We start from the raw sequence: 19,005 nt of genomic DNA, 5'->3' as shown, positions 1-19,005 counted from the left end.
TTAAATAAGTGGCTTTTGAAGCCTGCATGACAACATTTAGGAAGGGGGGTGGGGGGCTGGGGGGACTTAGGAAGAAGGGGAGGAAAGTGAGAAAAGAAGCATTTATGACATTTATGGAAACACCTTTGATTCACTGCCTAAAAAGAGACTAATGTCATTAGGGGTTGCCTGGGAATTTTGTTGCAGATTCTTCTGAGCCAAAGAAGGAAATTAAAAGAAAATGGCAGCCCATCAGCAGCATAGTCACAAGGCAGGGCTTGTGGCTGTTCAAGTAACTGAGAGAACTGCGTCTGGTACCTACTGTGCAGATAGATGATGTCAAAAAAAGGTGTTTTTCTGTAGCTTTGTACCTGAAGCAGAGATTTTGTGTATTTATGTGTGGAAATACAGACACACATTCATATAGGCATCCACATAAACATACTCATTCCTAAAAATATGCACACATTTAAAGCTAGTATGGGTAAACAAGTCATACCTTGAAATAAAAGCTTATATTTGACAGAAGAAAGCAACTAGTAAACTATTACCAATGGAGTCCTAAGATCAAATCGTCTGTGTGGGGAGAGCCAGACATACAAATAACTGCATCACACATGGGCAATGTAAAAATATAGGGTTCTTTTGAGATATTTTGTTATATCCATGTATTCTGAATTTTTCAAGTTAGTGGATAAGGTTGGTAAGGTGAATTCCACTCTGTTATTGCAATTCCAGTTAGGAAAGGAGCTTAAAACAAAAGATAATATGTTAGGATCAGAACAGAAGTAAAGATGCAGAAGCCTGTCCTGAGTGATGTCATCTATCTCAGGAATTACGTTACTTTTCTGATTTACATCTTGAGTGCACAAAAGGCTAAAACTTGTTGGGATATCTTTTTGTGTGTGTTAATATATATAAAATCTATGTGGTGCCTGCTCCATCTGCTTTTGTTTTACATGCCCCTGTGGTGCTTAGTGAGGCATGGGGCACTTTAGTGCAGTGGTTCAGAAGTTTTGTGGATAAAACCAGGCAAATTATGTTCTGGCTCTAACTTACGGTGCACACGGTAATGTGCATCTATAGGGCAAGTTACTAAAAAAATTAAAAATGTGTAAATTTGTCCAAATCTGTGTATATATTAAATGTGCTAAATGTGCTTCTCTGGAATGGTAATGTTTTCAAAGGGTGGAAAGATGTTTGAACACCTGGCTATTTCTTTATATACATTTATGCAACCAGTTACGTTAGTGAGTATAAACAGAGGCATTTCTGGTGCATCTATGTTTTCAGGAACATGTTCGAATATTTGTAGGTGGACTGCTTCATAAATCTGCTTTCACAGCCCTTCTCTGTGTGCAGCTTATTTGCAACCTGGCATTTTTTCTGCTTCTTTTTTTGTTGTTCTTTCCTATGCTGTGTTCTCAGAGCCTTATAAGTAAAACAATCTTAAATAGGAAGCAATGTCCAGTAGAAGTGCAGCAGAAAGTAAGGTAATAGTTTAGAGAAAATGTCACTAGTGGATTTGATTATGTTTTTAACTTACCTGCTGCCGATTGCCTATATAAATATAGCAACTCAAAGAGGGTTTTTGAATGATTTATTGGAGAGATACTGCTCTCATCCCTAGAACACAGCATTTCTAGTTACACTTTCGTTTCAGATTTAATGAAAGAATTGCTGTACTTTGCAGGGTGCAGAGTCGAAATGGGGACCCCCTGTAGGGCATCGCTCTGTAAAGCTGATGTGATGTTGTCATAATTTATGAAAGAACATATGCAAAACTTGTGCCACAGTTGAATTCCCCCTTCCCTAAAACAAAACCCAAACCAAAAAAAGTGACTTCTAACATTGCAAGATATCTTATGGCTTTTGCAAATTTGGAGGGTCAGGTCTTCTTAGAAAGGGCTCATTTGGTTTGTTATCAATTTGTCAGTCAGTATTGGAATCTGGTCTTATTTCTCAAGCTTTGAAGAAGCTCTTTATGTCACCCAGACTCCCCGAGAGACCCTTTGAACATATTACAGCTATTTACATCATTTGTTTAAACAGGAAGAAGATTTAGGAAAGCATGAGATGTCTAAAGCTGTCTAACTTTAGAGAAGTTGGGTGCCTGAAAAATGGAGTTGCAAGATTGAATTCAGTTATTCTAAATGTGCATTTTTCTTCCTCTGATTTCCTGTCTTAGACATAGTTTAGCAACCTGGAAGTGGAAGTGTTTTGGGCATTGAGCTAAAAATAAACTATGTCTCTTACTTGTACATTCCAGCCATACAGAAAAAGGTGTCTTCAGTAACTATCCTGTAAAACTGGCAGCAGGGAGCTTTGTCCTTTATAAGCCTACATATAAGTGTTTTTGTTGGTTAGTGCTGCACTAGAAGAGTTAGGAGGAGTTAAGTTTACAGATATATTTTAATTATTTTTGCTGTCAATAGTCAAACATATAAAGGATGTATATTGATAGGAAAGACATAAAAAAATCAAATTAATCTCATACTTATTATCTGTAGTAAGGTCATCCTAAGATCACAGTTGGAAATTGAAAAAAACTAGAAGGAAGCTGGTGAGCAAATGTACTTGCTGCTGTGGCAAGGGCTATGTAAAGATACTAGAGGACAGATGCTGTTGTATGAGCTTATGATGTGAGCAGATGAAGAATGACTTGGTTTTGCTCAAACCAACTGTGCCACGCAGGTGCAAAGCCCAAACTCTACCCTGTGCTTCCTAAAGAGGCTTGCAAGGCGTTTCTGTTCCTTCAAATAAAGCACTGCACTTGGACACGTGGATGCCAAAATACCTTCTTTGTATTGGGTTGGTACTCTGGAAATGAACCTTTAGTTAATAGCAGTGTGAAGTGATGGGCAGCATACTCTGTAAGGAAGGGTGTAGGAATGTGCTACAAGAATAGGAAAGTTTTAAAAAGCTGGAGACCTTTTGTGGGTAACACTGAAACCTGAATGCTCATTAAGCCAGTGAGAGGACTGCAGCTATGGGTTGACCATCAAGCACTCTCAGTAGCAAAATCCAACATCTTATGGGCTCAGAAGCTGCAAGGCAAAGTGAAGCAGTCCTTTTCTCGAAAACCTATATGCTCCTTGTTCGAAGACTGAGGGAAGGGAAATAGCATAATATGTTCCTGAGACCAGGTCATTACAAAGCTGTAGATTAGAAACTGTAAAAATAAGAGTCCTAAGGAAATGGCACTTAAGTTAATGAAAACTAGAAGACTCTTGTCATAAGTCAGAGAATTAATCTACAGAAAATGTTCAAACTTCATTTTAATCATGTCATCTGCTTACAAGGGTTGACTGAGTGGTTAATGCAGAAAAAGAATATATTCCCAGAATTTCAGCTGTAATTCAGTCCAGGCTAACTGGAAAGTTATCTGCCTCTTACAAAAGCTTCGTTACTGATTTTCAGTGTTTATCTATCTTTGCCCTACAGGAAGCACATCAAAGTGGGATTCTTACTTGTAAAAAAACAAGGGGGGGGAGGGGAAAGCTAAAAACAAAGCCCAGGCCTCAAAGAACATTGAACATTGCCAGTGAAGTCATATACACGATTGAAATATGGCATGGGGAAAGTCCCAAGATCAAGCCCTTTTTCCTGAGACCTTTGGCTCAGTACTCAGATGTAAGACCTAATGGCAAACACAGCATTTGCATTGTTGTTTGTACTGGTATGGTCAAAGACAAGGGCATGTAAGTAAAATTAATTGATTTTGACTTTGGGAGCCTAGGTTTTATCTATTTCTTACTCTCACCTGTGGTGAATTTATCATCTCTTTTATTTGCTATGATATGATGGCTTGGTTGATTATGATCTTGAACTTCTTGAGCTTCTATCACGATTGTTTCTCACCAGTTATGCACTGACTTTTTCTTTGGACAAAATGCCTCAGTTGTTATGGGCTCAAGGGCAAAAAATGAGCTAATTTTTCTTCAGTGTAGGTGGATCGTGCTTTGTCTAAGCTCAGTATAAATCTGGGGTCAGTTGTGCTGGGTGTAAAGCTCTCTTTATACTGTTGGAGCGTGTCTGCATTAGAAGTTTATATTGCTGTGGTTACAGCAGCGTAACTTCACTGGTGCAGGAGTCAATGTAATTAAAAGAGGGGGCACAACAGCCCTATTGGCGTTATTCATAATGAAGACTAAAGATGGAGCTTTCAAAAGTACTGAAGTGACTTACAAGTACGACTTTCATTGTATCGCAGGTCACAGATTCATTAATCATTCTTAAACCATGTACACAAGGAGATTTTATCCCCACCATCCAGACCGCTGTAGTCATATGGCTATATTTGTAGTACAGAAGTAGATCCATGGTTTCAAATAAGAAACTCTATCAGAAATTATTTCCATGGGACGTATCTAAATAACCTATGCATCCATATTGCCGCAGTTGTACCTCTTGAACTGAAACAGCACAATCCTCCTTGTGAACAAACACTAACGGTTTTTAATAGTCCTTCATTTTAACATTGTTGTTCCTTTTGCTAAATAGTCAGGGTTTTAGATCTGATCATATTTTGTTGATGTTTTTTCAGAGGGAAGAGGGAAGAATCTATAAACCACTGGTGTCTGAAACAAGATCTGAAATCACACATCTTACTGGTTTCCTCTACAGATTAAGATGCAGTTGGCCAGCTCTGTCCTCAACAGCAAATGTCACATGAGTTACAGAGAATCCATATCATGTTTTAAGGAAAGAGAGAGTTTATGTAAGAAAATGATTGTAATTCTACAGGTTCCTGTATTTCTGCTAGCAGTGCTAGAAAAACAAGATTATAGTGTGTCTTTAATACAAAAAGTAGATTTGCTGATATAACTGTTATTTGCACTGTTTATATTCAAATGTCCTTTAAAAAAAAAAGCGTCATCAAAATTTACGGATAGTAAGAGTGTGCAAATCAGAACACTTATCTTCTTTTTATAGACTAAAATAAAATTATTCTTCACATTTTTCTCAGTTACAGAATATTAGATTGCAGTGCCTGTACGTTACTTACTTTTTTTCAGAAAGGTATATTCCAAACCCAAAATTGAATACGACATCAAGTCTTTTCAATGTTTTTAAAAATTCTTAGCAATGATTACTTGTCCTTCTGTATCAACCTAGTATCGTTCCTAAACCTACCCATGGCAGCAAAGAATAGCTCACATCGCAATCAGATTCTTAATTAATTACCTTGTAAGACCTGCTATCTTAAAAATACAGGTTGAAAAACGGTATGTTAACCTTTTAATTTTTTTAACCTAATAAAATAACCAACTTGTTTTGTGACCTGTAATTCTGAATCTGATTGAGTTTTCAATATACTGTAATTCGCAGATTTTCTCCCCTCTAGCACTAGGTTTGTATCTGTCACATGGTTTTCAGTGTTCCTAATGAGCTGTTAACAAGCTGTCAATTACCTATGCAAATGAGGCAAGCAGAAATGGAGGGGTTGCTATACCTAGAGTTAAAGTGTGCTACCTTGGATTGTTACGAAATAAATCATTTCAGTTTTAATAGCTGTCTGTGCCCATGTGGCTTGTGTTATGTGGGCACTTTTTCATTATATTATTTACCCAGCAATAAAATGCTGCAGGGGACTTTGGGGGTGATTAAAAAGTTGAGGGGGAGGGGAACTCACATAAGCAACTTCATTCTTTACTGATTTGCACCTTCTGCTCTTCCTGGGTCGGGGCTACAAGGCTACAAGCTGTCAGGTGCCCTTAGCCCTGTTGAAATTGACGACATTTCAGGAGTTTAGGCCTGATCCTGCCGGAATATTTAACGAATGTCCCAGCTGAGGTATGTAATAGAGCCTCACGAGTATACAAAGTTAAAGAGAGGAACAAGGAGCTGAAATCTTGAATTTTGGAGAGAAGGTACATTTTATATATGTATTCTCAGCCTCTTAAGAGCTTTCTACAGAAAAGCCTGGCTGGAGAAATCTTGCACTTTTATTTGTGTTACCCTGTAAGGAATTCTTTCCCCCTTGCTGAAGTCAATGAAATTTCACATTTAAATTCTTTTTCCCTTTGCTTTAGCTGGAAGTTGATGTTTACTGTAAACCATTTTGTGATATTTTGTATGAAGAATGTTGTATAAAATGAAATTGCATTGTATTTATGACCAGCACTATAGTAACGGTCTATCAGTGTTTCCATTATAAGCCCCTATTGTTGAGGGCTTTAAAACTCACCCATAAAAATTCACTTAGGACTGCAGCAAGGTCTACAAAGGATAAACAAATCCCTTTGGCTATTTTTGAGTTAGAATAAGTGAAATCAAGAAAGGAAATTAGATTTTTAGAGGTTTTCTCTCATTTTGGTATTTGTATGTGTGTGTGTATATATATACATTTACATTTTAAAAAATGGGTCAGAAACATTGTTTCCATTATCTAAGAAAGTGTTATGAAAAAGCACATAGAAAAGTTAATGGATTGCATTTTTTAGCACTAGCCCATACCTAATCGAGGATGCTTGTTAAATCTTCTCGCACGATCAGGCTTAAACTCGTGAATTGTCATTGATTTCAAGAGGGGTAGGGACACCTGACAGCTGGTAGCCCGGACCCAAGAAGAGCAGAAGGTATAAAACAGGAAAGAATGAAGTTGCTTGTGTGTGTTCCCCTCCCCCTCAACTTTTTAATCACCCCAAAGTTCCCTGCAGCATTTTATTGCTGAGTAAATTTGCACACTTGGCCAACTCAGCTGAAAGGTCATTGGCATATGTACTTTTCTTCTGTCCTTACTTCCATTATGTTTAAGGTTCAGGAACCTGAAATTGTGCACACTGAAGCCAGGAAGCCTGATGTGAAGCAGAGAGAAGTGTTCTGGTAGAAAGCCAGAAGGAAAGAAATTTGAGAGATATAATGACATGAAAGCCAGTAAATAGAAATGAATTAAATAAAAATCCAGAGTGCCTGTTCAGATGGAAGAAACCCCGAAGAAACAGTCTGCAGGGGAATTAGTAGGCTAAATCTTTCTCTGATCAATCCTGATGGAAGCTTTCTGGTCAAAATGTCAGTGGTAACTTTATTTTCTGCTGGTATGTACAATAATCCTTTTGTTCCATCTGCAAACACTAGGGGGTAAATTTTTAGCGTCATGCTTAGGGATTTAGCTGTAGGACTCCCATTAACGATAATGGGAATCATGTAGCTTGAGCACTCTGCATCGTGCTGAATATTTACCCCTCAGTTCAGAGCACTCTCTCGTTGAATTTTTAATTATATTTACAGATAAATTCCATAACCAAATATCATCAGCTCTCAAGCAGATTGTTTTATTAAAAGGTGCAGATTTCCAACTTCATTTTGAGCTACAACCTACAGTGATTGGTTTAGCAGCTGAGTAATTTTTTTTAAGTGTCTACTTAATAATGCTTGATTTGCCAGCTTCAGAGTGTTTGGGAGACAATAAATATTAGAAAACATCCCACCCTGCATGCATGTGCCAGAGAAATACAAAACGTGAATATTCTGCCTTGTACTGAGCTTTCAAAAGGTGTGTCATGATACAGCTTCTCTACAAGCTCTTTCTGGTAAATACTACTTTTCTGCATAAATATGTGGTTAAAATCAGTAGTAGTATACTAACATTCAGCACTAATATAACATAGGCTATATAGTTTTATTTGCATTTGCGAAGATAAATGATAGGAGTCAAAAAACTTAGATTTGCCCAAGGCCAAGGGGATTGATGTAAGAGAGGATTTTAGAATTCAAGAGTCACTCCTGTGCTCTATAGCCTATACTTACACCAAAATCTAACACCAGTATAAGCAGATATAGAAGAGATAGTATGCATACTGATCTGCTTAGCTCCTCCGTGAGGCATGCTTCCAGTTGCTTTTGCAGCTCTTAATTCTTGAAGTACCTACAGCCAGCTCTGCTGTGACCCTGTTGAAGCGACCTGTGAAGTAAGAATATTTTTGCTGGTTTAGTTCATATTTGTCTAGCTGGGACAGTAGAGATGCTCTTTGTTTAAAGATATGGGTGAGATTAATCTCTCTTTCCAGGTGTTTTGTAAAGGAGATTGAAAGGTTGCTCAGCTAGGGCTGAGCTAGGAGGGCTGTTGTGTAGCTGTTTTGCTGGTGCAGCTATTCTAGGGGCTCCCATTCCAGTACTCAGCTGCTGTCAGCAGAGTGTTATGAATAAAAGCACAAATCATAACATCTTTTTAGTGCCACTCACAACTGATACATTTCACATGTCACTTTGGCTTGTGCCAGAGGACTGGACTGACACAGAGCAATCCCAAGATCAAAAAAGCGCAAAAGCATTCTGACTGAGCCTTGCTGTCCCCTCCAGTTTCTTCCCATATGATGACTAGTTGTCCTCGGTTGAAGCAACTGTTTCAAAGCGTGTGCCTATAAAACGTTGCCTGCATAAGAGGTTGCCTTTGAAGATTTTTTAGTACTGTGTAAATGGACCTGAGAAATTTATAAACTTAAAGTTTCTGCATCAGTCAACACACAAGAACTACCCTCATGTGAAAGTGCTTGCCTGATTCCTTAGGAAGTACAATGTTTTCAGTGAAGGGGATAACTGCATTCAAGCAACTCATTTGAGAGCAGAGCCCCTCCCAGGGTATGTTTATAAGTAATCCATTCAATTCCTACTACAACCGCCAAAGTTCAGATAAAACATACACTGCTTTCTCATCCTTTCCAATAACCCGCAAGCATGTGAAGCAGTGATGTGGTGCCTCTGTGTGTTTCCGGAGTTTGGGCTTGCAGTCCCACATTTCCCACCAGAGCAAGACTGGTGGAGTGTCCGTTTGTCTTTGGTAGAACATAGCTGAACACCTATCTCCATTCATGGCAGCAGTCTTGAATCAGGATTGATTCCTCTCAAATTCAGTGGAAATCCCCATTATGGTTGATAGCCTGAGATCAAACCAGAATATCCTGTGGAAAAAAATGAATAGTGATTAGTCTCTCTTCTCAGTGCTCCTGATTGACAGTACAAGACAATGGGAGAACCTCCACAATGTTTTACCCAAGAAAACTTTTTTTTTTTGTATGATAATCTTATATCTGAATATATACCCTAATCTTAGTATTCATATCTCTGCCCTCAGTAATCATCAGCCCATCTCTAATGTTTCTTTTGTTCAGAAAAGGTAAACTCTTCTCACTTTTCAGTAGCAGATTACACAAAGGGAACTTTATGGTATATATTACACTCACAAAGCAGTTTTCTCCATCTTGCAATCACTTAAAAAAAAAAATAGAACTTTCTTCTTATCTCATCTTCCTTCCTGCATGAATGTCTGAGATAATCAATGAAGTTCCTGTGTAGAGAATAAATTGAGCTCGAATGGCTCCTCTTAAACTGTACAATCAAAGAAAGAAGAGTTTTTTGCTGATGATTTTGATATTCAGTTTAACTTTCTCCACCAGGCTGTCAGCTCAGTGAAAGTGAGGTCAATCTGACCACACTCTTCCTAAAGGATCCTCTTCTGAACCATCTGCTTGAGTATACATCTCCTGACAAATCAATGGCAGAATCAAGAGTTATGTACTTTGCCCAGAAACCTGGAGGCTGATTGCCCTTTGCTGTGTGTCTTATGTAGCTGTTTAGGTGAATGCAGTGTGGGCAGTGCCTGATAACAATAGTAATGTTTAGCATGTGCATCCTGGTGATGTAAATGCCTGCCTGAAGATGCAGGACAACAGAGATGCAGACCTCTGTCCTACAATGTAAAGAGATTCAGATCATAGCAAGTGGGGGATATGAGCACTCACACCCACACCCACACAAAGGAACTGTTGCTGTGAAAGGGTGGTAAATGACTGACAATTTTAAATTAAGATTCTGGAGTCATTGATTCAGAAATCTGAGTTTTTTACGGGACGGATGTTGGGAGGCAAAACACTAAGCAAAATGTAGGAATTTACAGAGGCCAAGAAACCTGCCTTTCCCTCTTTCAGTTGCATTTCTTGGCCAGGAGCACTTGCTGCAAGCTCTGGGGTAGGGACTATCACGCTCCCATGAAATTATAGCATGGTGGGGCTGCTGCGCAAGAGCAACACAAGTAAGTAACAAATGTGACTAAAAACTCCCCAAAGATTCTTTTGCTAAATTATCCAGATCCAGCCAAATTTCTCAGGAGTGAACAACAGTTGTTTGAAACAATTCAGATCCGTCTCTAGGGTTACTGCCCTCAGACATTTACCAGTATGCGACTTTCCTGCTCAAGATGAGAAGGTAGTCATAGAGGAGGAACAAAACTCAAGGGCAGGTCTGGAATGCTGGAAAACTGGTTAGCTTGAGAGAGTTCCTTAAAATTCACACCTAGTGTCACTGAACCTGCGCCTTGTGCTTAGGCTTCAGAGGTTTTATAGGTGAATCAGATTCCTCTGTTCACAGACAAACCCTTGTCCCTCATCCTCCCCTTTTTCTTCCACAGGTTCTCTTCTGAGCTTAAAATGAAGTGGTATGTATGAGAATAAGTGTATTACATCCTGGGCAATATCCATTATGTTGCTCTCTATTAGCTCTCAATTCTTGGGAGTGCAATACTGCATTATTTCTTTTGTGCCAATGCTATTCTATCAAGGCCAGTGCTGGCTTACTCAGTTGTATCAATGATTTCTTCTAAGGTGGCCAAGGCAATATGTTGTAATATGTATTCTACTATGTGATTTTTAAATCAGCCTTGCAAATGTATTCTAAAAATTTTACAGATCTTCAGACAAATCCTATTGTCCATCATTTCTAATGATGATTGCTGATTAGCAGAAAACAAAGTGGTGATTTTTACACGCATAAAAAAGATAAGCTGAGTGAACACAATCCTTTAGGAATGAGAATTTTGCTTTGACCCATATTGTAGAAAGCTTTTCAGTTGTCTTGTAAAAGAAGAATACACTAAATGATTTTGGAATTGTATATGTTACAATACAAAAGTGTCAAAAATTTAAACATGAATTGAAACATGTTTTCACTTTGAATTACAATTGATAATTATATTCAGATAATTTTTTCAGCTGAAAAAATGAATTAAAGTTTAGTACTTCAATTTTAAGAGCATTAAAATAATGCTACTTTCTGTTTCGTGAATGCAATTTTACACAGCTAAGATCACATTTCTATTCTAGGAGTGTTACAGTATTTTAAAATAATATTGATATTTAGGAACATATTAAAGGTGTTTTGTTTTTGTTTTTTTTTTAAACTGGCTTCTTACCATGCTTATGCTTTTCCCAGGAAAAGCTGTCATGGATGAAGGTCTTTTAAAATTCCTTTGTGACCCATATTAGCAGTGAATGATGCTAACATACAGTTGTTTTTCTTGGCAATCTGTATTGTATAGTCAAACTTCCTATGAATGGTAAGTGATATTCATTAACCTAAATAGTCTTAAGCCAAATCTGGGGGGGCAGCCTGATAGAGACTGTGTATGTGGCCAATCTGTCACTTACAAGCAGAGAGGTCAAAGGCTGTTCTGTACTCAGCACAACTTGGAGAAGAGTGTAGCACTCTCAGCTCTGCTCTCACCATTTACAGCTGCCAGGGGGTTGCTCTGGTTTGTGCTGTATAACCCGGAGCATATACCATGGAAGCTGGGCAAAGCTGTAGCGTATTGTATGTTCCCACAGAGGAAAGTGCTGCCAGCACCCCATGGGGCAGGAGTGCTGTGTGCCCGCTGAGGTTGCCTTCTCTGCGTTGCCTTGCACCTGCCCCATGTGCATAGGCAGTGCAAGGGGCAGGCATAGGAGAGGTGGTATTTTTGAGCGGCCACGTTAAATGAGGCTGAATTGAGGATGTGCAAGGCTCAGGCATGATTTCCTGTTGCTGGCCATGCTCTGCCCGTCAAGCCTGAGTGGGTAAAGTTTAGGAAGCTCCCTGCAGTCAAAGAATCCTGACCTTATGCTAAGACCATTCAGCCAGTCCACGTTTCTTTCTTTGTTTTGGGGACAGCTTTGTACTCAAAGGCAGCGCTGACCTGCCTTCTGACACTGAATTTTCACAGTGTGTCACTGTATACCGGCCATAACGATGCTGCTTGTTTATTTGAGACCTGCAGCTTAAAAAGAGAAGTGTATGAAACAAAAAAGAGAAAAAAGGGTTGGAAGGTGAGAGGGCTGATGCTGGTGGGGATAGGTGAAGAGCAGGAAAGAGGCAGGATGTTTATCAGAAAGACCAGGCTGTAAGGCATGTAAATCCAGTTAACAGCTTCAAAACAGGTAGCCCACATTAAAGGAAGTGGAAATAAAGTCAATTAGTGGCAGGAGGCATTAGCTGGGGGTGTCAGCTGGTGGACGGTCACTAATTTAATATAGTCTAATCACATAGTTTGGCTATTTGATTACCAAATTGAGATCCAGACACTCTCCTTCCAGGGCAATCACTTCAGAAAAGAGGGTAGCTGGAATCATCATGAGGTCTGATCCATTCCTTAATTGAAATTAGTTTTAAATATCTGTAACACGTATGATGTAAAACCCAACAAAAAAATAGTTGCTGAGACATGGTGTGAAATATGGTAGTTCAGGAAAGCCGAGGATGCACGAACAAGAACTGGGCATTGGGCTAAACTCGTGCACGTGGGGGTTCACACACACATGCACCAAAAGCGGGCCGGTAGAGACTTCCCTGTCTGTGGTGTTCTTGGTCGGTAACTCATTCTCTATTGACAGTTGTTTCTGTTTGGATGAAATGGGTCAAGAATGACAGGAATCAGCTCGCTTTCCGGTGGTTAGCCAGTGGAGATGAACTAATACGCATCCACAGGTTGTATGTACCTTGTTCATATGAGTTTCTAGCACTGTTTACTATCTGGCATTAACAGGGGAAAAGCAGAGGAAACAGGAGACATATAAAGTGATTTTTTTTCCTGACAATCAATGGTTTAGCAATTTCCTGAATCAGAGGTTATATCCAGATGTAAGAAGCTATCCTTTATGAATTTGTCTAATCTTTCAAATCTATTAGTATTTTTTTGTCTCTTATAATCATCTTGCAGCAGAAAATTTGCACAATTATGTGTTCTGTGCAAAAACTGGCTTCCATTGTAAAGGTGGTGCTTGCTCATTACATTGGGTGCCCCTTCCTTCTGATATTGTGGGAAGAGGAGTAATCAATGCGTGCATGCTTCTGCTGGGCAGTGTGTGACCTTACACATCTCTGTCCAGTCCTTCTCAGTTATCTATCTTGCTCACTAAAAAAAAATGTGAATTTCTCACATATCCTTTGTTCTCAGCCATGCTGCCCTTCCCTCCAACTTTTCTATCCCTTTTATATATTTAATGACTGGGTCCAGGCATATTGTTCAAGTTTATCTCCCTCTGCCTCATTTTCCCATCCAGTCATTGCCGATATAGATGTTGCAGGAAGAGGAAGGGTGTTCAGTGGAGGAGGGCTTCTCTGGCCATTTTGCCATTGTATTCCTGAAAGTATTTTGCCCATTCTGGAGTTTACCTCAAGACTGGACAGAGCAGGAGCTCTGCCCATATCATAGGCAGTATTTCTAGTGTCTGTGATATGTTAAGTAGAACAATACAGTGCAGTGTGTGTCTCCTTTAAAGGACCTGTTTGATGTTAAGCTGTGTCCGTAATCATACAGGTCATGATTCAGCATGAAGTTACATATCTTCAGCCTCAGTGAGATGCTTTGAGTTAGGCATGTGCTTAACTTTCCAAATTGGTTTAAACCACTGATTGAAAGGTGCACATGGGACCAGAGAGATGTGAAAGTTTTCATTCCTGCTTGCTAGTACATATCATAAGTGCAGACAATGTCAAACTTCTGCTTTATAGAAACAGAAAATCACCCCCCAAACACCTCTATGTATAAGGGAGCTGCTCCAATTTGCACTAGAACTGAAATGTAATCTAAGTGTTTTTTCTTTGCAGGTAGGGATGAGTGTCAGCCAGGAACAAAAGAACAAGTGAAAGAAGTACCCTAGGCAATTTTTGCAAAGGATTTTTTTTTTTTTTTTTCTTTTTAGGTTGGTCTGGGGATCATCAGGATTGGACCTTAGCACCAACAACCTCCAGCAGACTGCAATGGCTCTGCCTTTAATACTCTTCCACCCCTGTGTGTTATACATCCATAATACTGAACACACAAGGCAGACAGGTGCCCTGAGGCATTCTCCGTAAAAACTTTCATATCACAACGGAACTGAACGTACCATTATAACACCACGTCTCCTTTTCTTCATGGTAAGAATTGCTCTGAAAACCAGGCAATGTCATGGAAATGTTATAATAGGCACATTCAGAATATATGGGTAAGTTAGTCATCCTTGCTGACATATTTAAACTGTTCCTTCTACTGTACATATAACAGGTTAAATATAATTAACATTGGTCAAAGGGTCCTTTTACTTTACATACTTTATGAATGTATTACTTGAATTATCAGGAAGGAAAAAAGGAAAGGGTATTTCTTAATATCTGCTGGTATAACCTCCTCTAAGTAATTTCCATTGCTACATGCTTTTTTGCTCTCCAAGAAGCATGAATATTTTCTCTCCCTAAATCCCATAATTGTTTTATTGCTACATTAAAAAATGTAAATATTCATTCCCCTCCCCATAATAAATTAGACACAGCCTGTCTGGCTCTGAAAATGAACATTTCAATATCTTCAGACACACAATGACATCATATCAATATTTAAAGTCATTTTATGCATGTATTCCAGGTTGTCCAACTTCATTAGGGGCATTCATCAGCCCTCCGGCTACAGTGTATTCCCATTGGAGTTGTAGGCCTCAGGCCCTACCACAGAGAAATTTAGACTAACTTGCCTTTTTAATTCACATTATTCTCAAATATTCTCTTTTTTAACCCCCTGCCATGACTAAGACATTTAGACCAGGCTGATTTTGTGCACATCAACATTTAACAGAAAAAAATCCCCATTTTTATGTAAGAACTTGAATACATGAAAATAATAGTCTTTCCCCTTTAATTTCCTTCACTTTTCCCATGTGTCCCTATTTCCTGGGTGAAATAATAACTGTTCTTTTAATTTTGTATGCTAAGTTAATAATTTGAGCTACAGGCTGATAGGGATTTTTATGTTTAAAATGTTGGGTTTTTTTTTTAAATGGGTTTTATGTTTAAAAATTTAGAAACATTTCAAACATATTAAATTTCATTCTTTTTCTCTCTTCTCTTTCCAAAATAATAAAATAGCCCCTCTTGATCTATTTTTTATACAGCTAAGGATGCGCAGCATGAATACATATCCCTGCTAGTGGCATCAAACACTGTTGCATCAGTATAAAATCTTTCTCCTCACAAACAAAACAAACAGTCTTCCTATTGTTCTGGTTTGTGGGATGACTGTGGATCTGCTCCCCAAGATGTTTATGACCTTCAAAATTCCCAGGTAAAACTCACACATGCTGCAGGAAAGAAAATTGCGATATCAAAAAAACTTTCTTTGCTACTGGCCAGACAGTGTAGATTTGGCTGAAGCCTCTGATTTATCCTCCCAGATTTGTGTGGAAAGGGTTTAAATGTCCATGATTCGTTACAAAAAAGAATGGAAGCATGTGGAAGAAGCCAAGCAAATATAACATGCACCTGCAGATAGAACAAGCCTGGGAGAGATATTGGTGACTGAAAACATAAAAGTTGGTGTAATATATATCAGTTATTTGCTCTTCTGTCCAAAATGTCATAACTGTGTACATGGCCAGAGACCTGACAAGCTTACACTGATGGGTTAAGACCCATTTGCCTCCAAAAAGGGAAGAAGGAGAGATTAAGAGAAAAAGCCCAGTAACTGTACACCAGCTTTTTGATAATTTTTCCATAAGTAGCGTTTTTTTAAACAGCTGTATTACTCTCAATTTCATTCTGCTCTCTGCTTCTCTCTTCCCTCTCTCTTCCTGCCTTATTTCAGTGTTCCTGCAGCCACTTTTTTCCTTATGTCACTACAACCTCTTCCTTTTTTCGTTTCGTTCCTCTGGCTTTCACAGCCCTCTAGATTGAAGACCTCTCTTAGTTACGGCACACAATGCAGTCTGTCAGAGTAAGGGAAGTTCAACCTGCCCTGGTTACCTGGGGTTCCTTTGGCAGTGGTACAACTAATCATTGTCTACATTTTACCCTTCTAGAAAGAAGCAGGTGCTGTCCCTTCTGTTGAGGTCCTGGATACTATTCCCATCCAGCAAAGCTCTGTGGCTCAGTTTCTCAAAGATATAAAAATCCACAAAAAAGTTAAGCCTTCTAAGGCCAAAGTTTGCTATCTGAATACGCTCAGATAATTCAGTACAAGGCAAGTGGAAGCAAGTAGAGGGTTAGAGGGTTTCCATACAACTGTACCTAACCACAGACGAGAAGTGGCTAGAAATACTCTCATCGCAACCCAGACTTACTCTGTTAAAAGTACTCAAAAAAATCTGCCATTCTTCAGGCATGAGGTGTTCTGAATAATTTTGTCCCCTGTCCCAGTGTGGATTATCCTTATTGTGGTAGAGTCTTCTGTGCCAGGCATGCCCATATATATTCACTTATAGTTTTCATCTTGAGAACAATGCTAAGGAAGAGTCCTGCTAGAGTATGCTTGTTTTCTCTCTACAGTCACCTGACAACCTTACTGTGGAAGAATTATTGCTGTTGGAGGAGTTTGTGCCCTTTCAAGCTACTGGCAAGTACCTTTATAATAAATGAGTTGGCTTTCTCCATAGGATCATGTTGTTGTGTGGACCCTTCTCTGCAGACTCCAGGACAGACTGCCCTTGGAGCCAAAAGCTGTTTTCCCAGTTTACTGCAATGACAAGCTAATCCTAACATTTCCATTGCCAGCCAGGCCCTATCTCAATCCCCTGTGACGGTGATTCTGAAAAGGCAATGGATAAAGAGAAAGAGATGTAGGGAAAAGGCAAGCAGATAGGCAAAGAATAGAGAGGAGGAGACACAGAAATGCAAAGTAGTGAAAAGATGTAGAAAATTAGAAAAACTGGAGAGATACTTAAAATGAAGAAGTCCAAAACTGAAGATAAGTGAGAATAAAGAGGATGAAAAAGAAAAGTAAAAAACTAAAAGGAAGGCCCAATAAGTGTAGAAAATATATTAAAAATAAAAAAAATTAAAAAAAAAAGAGAAAGCTATTCTATGGAGATGGAGAGAGAATATGAGAGGGAAACTAAGGGCAGTTTTCTATCTTGTAAAGTACTGGTAATCTTCCCATACAAAGGGCTACATTAAAACCTGTCATTACTGTTGGTTATTTGTTGCCCCTTTCTCATCAGGCAAGCTACACTGATGTCCAGGCCTTGGAAGAGGATGGTGCCACTTTTGATACCATTTTAGATAAAGAGGTCTATATTTATGCTTGCAGACAGACTTATTTTCCTTTGTGGCTGTGACATCCTTGTAACTGAGACCTGTGTAGTACAAATGAAAAGAGTTTTCTGGACTGATGAAATACCATTTTCCTCTGGGTCTTGGGCTCCATGTCCACTCCCTGCCAGGACAGGTAGGTCCCACACATGTAATACCCGTACGCTTCATTGGGAAGTGTCTCCCTCCATGAGGTTGTGGGCATCATGGGGAGCAGCATTTTGGGTCAGGCTGGGTGTACATTGGGAGAGGAGGGCACATGGGGGAGGTTGCAGAGTGCCAGACTATGCTGTGCGTGCCTATGGCCAGCGCTTTTTGCTCTCTCATTTTCGTGAAAACAACATTCATTCACAAATTTTTAAGGGAGAAAGAATCATTGTTTAATGAACTTTTGTGAAGAAAACAGAGCAAGGGAGAAAAGAAAAGGAACACTGTGAGCTCCTTACTCCCTAGACTTATGACCTGCATAACTCCAATCATTGTGTTATTTAGACAGCCTTCCTATTTAGCCAACATTAAATTTGTATGCTCCCACATGACTGAGTTGCTACTTTTTTTTATCCATACAGCTGGGATTCTCTGAGGGAACATGATGGGTCAGGGGGAGGAGGGGAGGTGAGGACAGCCATCTCCAAAATGTGGTGGACGTGCCTTTCCAGCTCTACGCTGGTTGCACTCAGGCAGGTACAAGCTGACGGGAATAGGCAGCAGCAACCATGCGAATGAGGTCAGAGTTGGTTCCTCTGTGGCTTTTTTATTCTTCTGAGAGCTCTGAAAATGTGGGTGTGCATGTTAAAACTGCCCTATGAGGCAGCTCTGACATGTGGGGCTGCCTGGCACAAACACAGCACATAATAACACAAACTATTTGGCAGTGTTACAGGGCTAATCTTTACGTAACTGTTCCCGAACAACTTCTCTAGCACACTGAGCACAAACAAGCTTTCCATCAGCCTTCGGCTGCATGCAGATTATCTCGTGTCACCTGCTTCTCTACTGAGCAAATACTGGCTGTGGTCATAGCAAGGAAAACCTTCTTTTGCATTCATAACTGGTTCTATCTAAACTGCCTCCTTTTTTTCCAAGGCTACTGATGAACCATAGGCATGTTTGTCAAGAATGTCCCCTTTTATAGAATTTTTCTTTCTAAGCACAGATGTATGCAGGAAATTATACTGTGGATTGTTTTCAGGAGAGCAGTGGGAAAACAGGGTCTGATTTTTTAATGGTTGCTCCCCTGTTGACTGAAGTCATAGGAGGAGGGATATCTTTTATAGTTAAGACACTGGTGTGGGACTTAGAGGACCTGAGATTGGAATAATAATGTTTCATTCCCTCTGCCCTTTGCCCCTCTTTTCAGATTTCAATGTAAGCTCTTTACAATTATCTCCTACAGTTTTGTTGCTGGGTTCAATGGGGCCTGGTCGCCATTAAGGTTTTTGTGCTGCAGACAGCAACACCGGGCACATACGGACAATAACAAAATCAGGGAAAGAAAGACTAGAGCTTCCCAAGAACCTTTGATCAGTAATGGGTCTCCTGCTCTTGCACAAAGGTGAGCAGGTGTAAACCTTTTCTTTGGCAGGCAGAAGATGAGCGTTTCTTGGTGTCACCCCCAACCTCAGGTACAACCATCCGCCCAGTGCCACCCAGTGCCACCTCCCCACCCGCAATGATCCTCAGTTTGGGTGCTCTTTTCACTCAGCGTTGCGCAGCCAC

At 39.6% G+C, this 19,005-nt stretch overlaps 1 long non-coding RNA gene across 1 annotated transcript in view; it reads left to right on the top strand.

The window, feature by feature from the left end:
• Positions 1-16,593, top strand: part of LOC115607248 — a 43,523-nt gene extending 26,930 nt beyond the window's left edge. The window contains exons 2-4 of the long non-coding RNA XR_003991151.1: positions 13,932-14,148; positions 15,156-15,325; positions 16,525-16,593. This is a non-coding gene — a long non-coding RNA (uncharacterized LOC115607248). The remainder of the gene's footprint in view (positions 1-13,931; positions 14,149-15,155; positions 15,326-16,524) is intronic.
• Positions 16,594-19,005: the final 2,412 nt, after the last annotated feature.

This window comes from Strigops habroptila, chromosome 4 (genome assembly GCF_004027225.2).
Source record: "Strigops habroptila isolate Jane chromosome 4, bStrHab1.2.pri, whole genome shotgun sequence".
NCBI lineage: Eukaryota > Metazoa > Chordata > Aves > Psittaciformes > Psittacidae > Strigops > Strigops habroptila.
This window is presented reverse-complemented; position numbering and strand designations above follow the sequence as displayed.